We start from the raw sequence: 7,630 nt of genomic DNA, 5'->3' as shown, positions 1-7,630 counted from the left end.
CTCAGAGAGCATGTACAAAGAAGGAGGATGCTACTGCGAGTTAAAAACGAGTGGTTAAGTGGAACTGTGGGAGGAGAGAGAAAAACTTAGAAATTTCTCTTGGAAGGTGTAGGAGGAATTATGGGGAGAAAAATACCCTTCTCCTTCATAGAACAAAGGAAGTTTTGCTGAGTGGGCCCCAGGTATCTGAGATGTGTTCTGTTATGGGAACCCATGAAACTGTGTGGCTGTCCTTTAGTGGGATGACTCATTAAATTGCTATCTGTGTTTAACTAGAGTTTTATCTATACCACTTTGCTGGAAGGAAGATGGTGCTGAAGAGGGGGGAATCACCATTCCCACTTTGAATCAATTTATGACTTGCAGCTGTGGCCTAGTAACCATGGCCCTCACTTTTCTGTCACCCTAGTAGCACCCCAAATATTGGGCCCGAGCCCTTTTTCTCATTTCTTCTCTGCCTGCTGCTGCTGCTAACTCACTTTAGTCATGTCCAACTCTGTGCGACCCCATAGACGGCAGAACATCAGGCTCCCCTGTCCCGGGATTCTCCAGGCAAGAACACTGGAGTGGGTTGCCATTTCCTTCTCCAATGCAGGAAAGTGAAAAGTGAAAGTGAAGTCTCCCAGTCGTGTCAGACTGGTAGCGACCCCTTGGACTGCAGTCTACCAGGATCCTCCCTCCATGGGATTTTCCAGGCAGGAGTACTGGAGTGGGGTGCCATTGCCTTCTCCTCTTCTCTGCCTACCTACTACCTATTCAGTTCAGTTCAGTAGCTCAGTCGTGTCTGACACTTTGTGACCCCATGAACTGCAGCAGGCTGGGCCTCCCTGTCTATCACCAACTCCCGGAGTCCACCCAAACCCATGTTCATTGAGTTGGTGATGCCATCCAACCATCTCATCCTCTGTTATCCCCTTCTCCTCCTGCCCCCAATCCCTCCCAGCATCAGGGTCTTTTCAAATGAGTCAACTCTTCCCATCAGGTGGCTGAAGTACTGGAGTTTCAGCTTCAACATCAGTTCTTCCAGCGAACACCCAGGGCTGATCTCCTTTAGGATGGATTGGTTGGATCTCCTTGCAGTCCAAGGGACTCTCAAGAGTCTTCTCCAACACCACAGTTCAAAGGCATCAATTCTTCGGCGCTCAGCTTTCTTCACAGTCCAACTCTCACATCCATACATGACTACTGGAAAAAACCATAGCTTTGACTAGACGGAACTTTGTTGGCAAAATAATGTCTCTGCTTTTTAATATGCTATCTAGGTTGGTCATAACTTTCCTTCAGAGGAGGAAATGTCTCTTAATTTCATGGCCGCAGTCACCATCTGCAGTGATTTTGGAGCCCCCCAAAATAAAGTCAGCCACTGTTTCCACTCTTTTCCCATCTATTTGCCATGAAGTGATGGGACCAGATGCCATGATTTTAGTTTTCTGAATGTTGAGCTTTAAGCCAACTTTTTCACTCTCCTCTTTCACTTTCATCAAGAGGCTGTTTAGTTCTTCTTCACTTTCTGCCATAAGGGTGATGTCATCTGCATATCTGAGGTTATTGATATTTCTCCCAGCAGTCTTGATTCCAGCTCGTGCTTCCTCCAGCCCAGCGTTTCTCATGATGTACTCTGCATATGAGTTAAATAAGCAGGGTGACAATATACAGCCTTGACGTACTCCTTTCCCTATTTGAAACCAGTCTGTTGTTCCATGTCCAGTTCTAACTGTTGCTTCCTGACCTGCATACAGGTTTCTCAAAGGAACATAATTTCAAATAGTCTGAGTTTTACTATATTAAATAATTATTTAATACATTCCTCCTCCTGATTTATATAAAGGAAAAACTTACAAGTTGAATAAAAGTATATTTATTGTAGTCAAAGCTATGGCTTTTCTAGTAGTCATGTACAGATGCGAGAATTGGACCATAAGGAAGGCTGGGTGCTGAAGAATTGATGTTTTCTAATTGTGGTGCTGGAGAAGACTCGTGACAGTCCCTTGGACTGCAAGGAGATCAAGCCAGTCAATCCTAAAGGAAATTAACCTTGAGCATCATTGGAGGGATTGTTGCTGAAGGTGAAGCTCTAACACTTTGGGCACCTGATGCAAAGAGTCGACTCATTGGAAAAGACCCTGATTCTGTGAAAGATTGAAGGCAAAGAGAGGGGGGCAGCAGAGGTGGAGGTGGTTGGATGGCATCACCGACTCAATGGACATGAATCTGAGCAATCTCTGGGAAATAGTGAAGGACAGGGAAACATGGTGTGCTGCAGACCATGGGGTTACAAAGAGTTGAACATGACTTAGCAGCTGAACAACAATATTTATTGTATGCTTCAGTTTTTGGAAGGACTCTATCTACAGCAAACTGATTCTATGACACTGGAAGAGATAGTCAACATAATTTTTGCTAAAAGTACATATTCTCAAAAGATCTGAAAGGTTGAATTTGATTGTATACAGTATCACCTCAGACACAGAATTTCATAGGAAAGTATGCAGAGTTGTGACTTGAGTTCCATAAACCCATTGCTCTCCTTTTGGAAGGCATGGATGTGGATCTGGATTAGCAGTTGACTTCAATAATTTGGGGCCATGGTGTGATGTAACTGCTAGAGCCACTCACAGTGGTCTTGGGCCATGCATAAAGAGTGTAATGTTAAAAAGAAGGAGGTGCAAATCCCATTTCACTCTTCACTGAATAAACCATGCCTGGAGTCATAACATGTTCAGGGTAGCAGGTGCACTTTTTGAAGACATTTTCACAGTTTATCCACTCAGATGCTGAAGGGATTCTAAATCATGTCATAAGAGAATATACTGAAGGAAAGGGGAAAATTTGGCCAGGAGACCAGAAGACCAAGGAGGTTAGTTTTTAGGGGCTTTCAGTCATGTGTGAAAGTAACAAGAAGCAGGGGAGAGCTTAAGTGGAAACTTTTTTTTTTTTTTAAGAATTAAAGGAGTCCAATAAAGGAGTTGGTGAGCTGAAAATTTCTTGTTCCTGAAGGTTTCAAACAGCAGTTGGAGGGTTGTCCTGGTACATGTTTAGATATTCAGAAAAAATTAGACCAGTTAGCTCCTGAGGTTCTTATGAATCCTATCAATAGGAAGGATGCATTTGGTCATCTGAAAATTGAAGCTGAGGTGCTAATAACAAAATGTGTTTTTTTCCCAGGAAAATTTTTGTTTTGATAAGGTTTTCTAAATCAATAATTCTACTACCATGACCCCATCTTGTCCCCTAGAAAACACTGATGATTGATCAATTCTCCAGTGCTCTTTCTGGCTGGACTGGGACCACACCTCAGAAACAATGTTCTGGGAAGCTAGTACCATCAGCCATGTTGGCCTAACAGCATGACATCTGTTTGTTATCCCTGCAAAGGGAAGGAAGGAATGTCTAAAACAGGAAAGTCTCATTACTTGCAGGTAATTTGTCTTGGAAATAGTCCACTTAATTTGTCTTAAAAAGAGTCGCTTAAAACAGGAGCTAACATTTCCAAGTGAATAGAAAAATGAGGGATGAACAGAGTTTTATCTTGAAAAAGAAAGTAGAACTGAATAATCACTCTTTCATTCTATTTCGCAAATATTTTCTAGGTACCTACCCTGGTAGACACCAATTTCAGCCCTGGGGATGCAGTAGTGAATAAGACTCAGAAATCTTTGTTTTCAAAGAGCCCCCATTCTAGTAGAAGAGGCAATTATAACACAAACAAATATTAAATGTCAAGTAGTAACAGTTCCTATGAAGAAAAGACAGAATAAAGTGATGGGAGCTGCTAATTTCGGAAGTTTGGTCAGGGATGTTTCCCCCAAGGAAGCATATCTGAGCAGATCTGGGGGTGGTTTTCCCAGCAAAGGGAATAGCAAGTGCAAAGGGCCAAGAGAGGGATCAATTCACCTGTTATAATAAGCACAGGGAGACCACTATGATTGAAGCTCAGTTTCGAGTTGTCTCAGGGCCAGGGTGCATATGACCTGGTAGGTCATGGGTAAACAGTAAATACATTTTAAAAATGTTCTTATTTTATATTTGGTTCAGTTCAGTCGCTCAGTCATGTCCAACTCTTGCAACCCCATGAATCAAAGCATGCCAGGCCTCCCTGTCTATCACCAACTCCCAGAGTTCACTCAAACTCACGTCCATCGAGTCAGTGATGCCATCCAGCCATCTCATTCTCTGTCGTCCCCTTCTCCCCCTGCCCCCAATCACTGCCAGCATCAGAGTCTTTTCCAGTGAGTCAACTCATTGCATGAGGTGGCAAAAGTATTGGAGTTTCAGCTTCAACATCAGTCCTTCCAATGAACACCCAGGACTGATCTCCTTTAGAATGGACCTGTTGGATCTCTTTGCAGTCCAGGGGACTCTCAAGAGTCTTCTTCAACACCACAGTTCAAAAGCATCAATTCTTTGGTGCTCAGCTTTCTTCACAGTCCAACTCTCACATCCATACATGACCACTGGAAAAACCATAGCCTTGACTAGACTTACCTTGGTTGGCAAAGTAATGCCTCTGCTTTTTAATATGCTCTCTAGGTTGGTCATAACTTTCCTTCCAAGGAGTAAGTGTCTTTTAATTTCCTGGCTGCAATCTGCATCCACAGTGATTTTGCAGCCCCCCAAAAATAAAGTCTGACACTGTTTCTACTGTTTCCCCATCTATTCCCCATGAAGTAATGGGACCAGATGCCATTATCTTAGTTTTCTGAATGTTGAGCTTCAAGCCAACCTTTTCACTCTCCTCTTTCACTTTCATCAAGAGGCTTTTGAGTTCCTCTTCACTTTCTGCCATAAGGGTGGTGTCATCTGCATATCTGAGGTGATTGATATTTCTCCTGGCAATCTTGATTCCAGCTGGTGCTTCTTCCAGCCCAGCGTTGCTCATGATGTACTCTGCATATAAGTTAAATAAGCAGGGTGACAATATACAACCTTGACGGACTCCTTTTCCTGTTTGGAACCAGTCTGTTGTTCCATGTCCAGTTCTAACTGTTGCTTCCTGACTTGCATACAGGTTTCTCAAGAGGCAGGTCAGGTGGTGTGGTATTCCCATCTCTTTCAGAATGTTCCACAGTTTATTGTGATCCACACAGTCAAAGGCTTTGGCATAGTCAATGAAGCAGAAATAGATGTTTTTCTGGAACTCTCTTGCTTTTTCCATGATCCAGTGGATGTTGGCAATTTGATCTCTGGTTCCTCTGCCTTTTCTAAAACCAGCTTGACCATCTGGAAGTTCACGGTTCACGTATTGCTGAAGCCTTAGGAATATAAGATAGTAAGCTAATTCTTAGAAATAGTCAAGAATAAATTATGCCCCTTGGAGGGGATAGATACATATGTGTGTTTGTGTGTGTGTGTGTATAATTTTTCTGCAAAAATGTTAATAGCTCATCTAATGTTCACCTTCACTTCACATTTGACATGTACGTAATAATTATAGAAAGGTAACGTTCACAAAATTAATTGAGGGCTTCATAAATTTTTCCAAGAAACACTCTTAATCCTTTGATGTTTAACTCATTCCCTTCAATAGTTACATGTTACCATCCTTGTCAAATTTTTATTCTTTAGTCGTTATTGCCAAAACCTCATTTATCATTAGAGAAGGAAATGGCAACCCACTGCAGTACTCGTGCCTGGAAAATCCATGGACCGATTAGCCTGGCAGGCTACAGTCTATGGGTTCTCAAAGAGTCCGACAGGACTGAGCGACTTCACTTTCACTTTTCACTTTCACACATTGGAGAAGGAAATGGCAACCCACTCCAGTGCTCTTGCCTGGAGATTCCCAGGGACGGGGGAGCCTGGTGGGCTGCCGTCTGTGGGGTCGCTCAGAGTCGGACATGACTGAAATGACTTAGCAGCAGCAGCAGCAATTATCATTGTTATTTTTAAAAATTTATTTATTTTAATTGGAGGCTAATTACTTTACAGTATTGTATTGGTTTTGCCATACAGTGACATGAATCCGCCCCGGGTGTACATGTGTTCCCCATCTTGAACCCCCCTCCGACCTCCCTCCCCTATCATTGGTTTTGAATGTGATTCAAGCCAGTCTCCCTCATCTTTTACTGAGTTCATGAAATCCTGAATCTTCTGCCAAGATTAAAATTTTGATAAGCTGTCAGTTTACATTATATGTATATTTTGTTGTCAGATGGATCAGAAAGATTCTCAAAGTTGGACTAGCATTAATTGGGGGAGGGGATGTTTAAATAAGCTGGCTGCCATCTGTTTATATTTGGTATCTCAACTTTGCTTCCCTGGGCATCTTTGAATCTTTAGGAGGATACCACTTAGGTCGTGAGGCCTGGTATTGGAACTGGTGAGAGAAAGGACAAGAGGACAGAGAATCAGGGAGAGACTTCTTTATGGAACATTATCTTTTCAGGCAAGAGTCCTCTTTTTCCACAGGGAAGTCTGATCACTCCCCAGGGTCCTGGCAGGAAGCTGCAAGTCACTGTGTGCAGGCCAGGAGAGCAGGCCTCTGTTGACTTCCTGGCATTGTGAAGATCCTGGCTCCTTGCCACAGGGTCTTGCAGAAAGTGATTTCTCAGAATTGAATGTTCCTCTAGGGATGTGTGAGTATTTTACTTCAAAGACCTATAAAGTGAGCACAAAGCCATTCTGGATGGAGCTCATTTCATTTTTAAGAGCAACCCATCTACATTTAGTAAAGTTTTCATTTTTATTGTTCTTAAAAAATACTGTGTAAACACTGTGTCATTATACGAAATAGAAAATGTCATCTTTTAAACCTACTACCCAAGTACAGCAGTTTGTTCATCCTGTCCCATACTCCTGAAATCATTAACTTTATGTTAATATTGTCTTATTATTATAATAATAATTATAATGAGAACATTTGTTGACCTTTTTGTGTCATTTTCAGCTGTGTCATTTTATCTCCATTAAAAGCCATGAGGTAAGTCGTTATTACCTCCAGTTTTGCAGTTGAGGAAACTGAGGCATGGATTGGTTGTCTGAGTTCAAACTTCTAGTAACTGGTGGGTCTTGAACCCTGACAACTCTAGAAATTTCTTTCTTGACCACTACTTATTGCTTTGTATTTTGTATATAGCCAAGTCAATATGTTAGAATTAACTTATTTTCAATTATAATAAAGACTATTGTTATTTAGTCTGAAGATCAGATGTTGATTCTAAGAGCACTGTTAAAAAAGTAAAACACTGAAACTTTTATCATGTAAATGAACAAATTCAAATCCAGCATCTTCATTTTCCCTTTATTCTACTTATATTGTACAAAATAGGGTTGTGCATACAGTGTACACTGTATACCACATATGTGTGCATACTGCGTAATTACGCTAAAACATGACAGGGACTATGTCTAGCTTGTTCATAGCTATGAAATAGTGACAATCATGTAGCATCATTTGTTGACTCATTCATTTGTTCAGTTAATAATGATACTGGTTAATATATTTTGCATTTTTTCCCGACATACATAGGAAATTCTTCCTCAGAATTCTTAGTTCAACATGATGTTAATAGGTAATGTATTTAACAAAGAACAGTTTAGTCTTCATTAAGTTTGAGAAATGTTGGTTGAGAAACAACAAAATGCTTTCCTGCTGAATATGCATTGTGAAGTTATACCTCCTTTTCAAAAA

Source organism: Moschus berezovskii, chromosome 12 (assembly GCF_049115385.1).
Source record: "Moschus berezovskii isolate FMDL1 chromosome 12, NW_MosBer_1.0, whole genome shotgun sequence".
Classification (NCBI taxonomy): domain Eukaryota; kingdom Metazoa; phylum Chordata; class Mammalia; order Artiodactyla; family Moschidae; genus Moschus; species Moschus berezovskii.
This window is presented reverse-complemented; position numbering follows the sequence as displayed.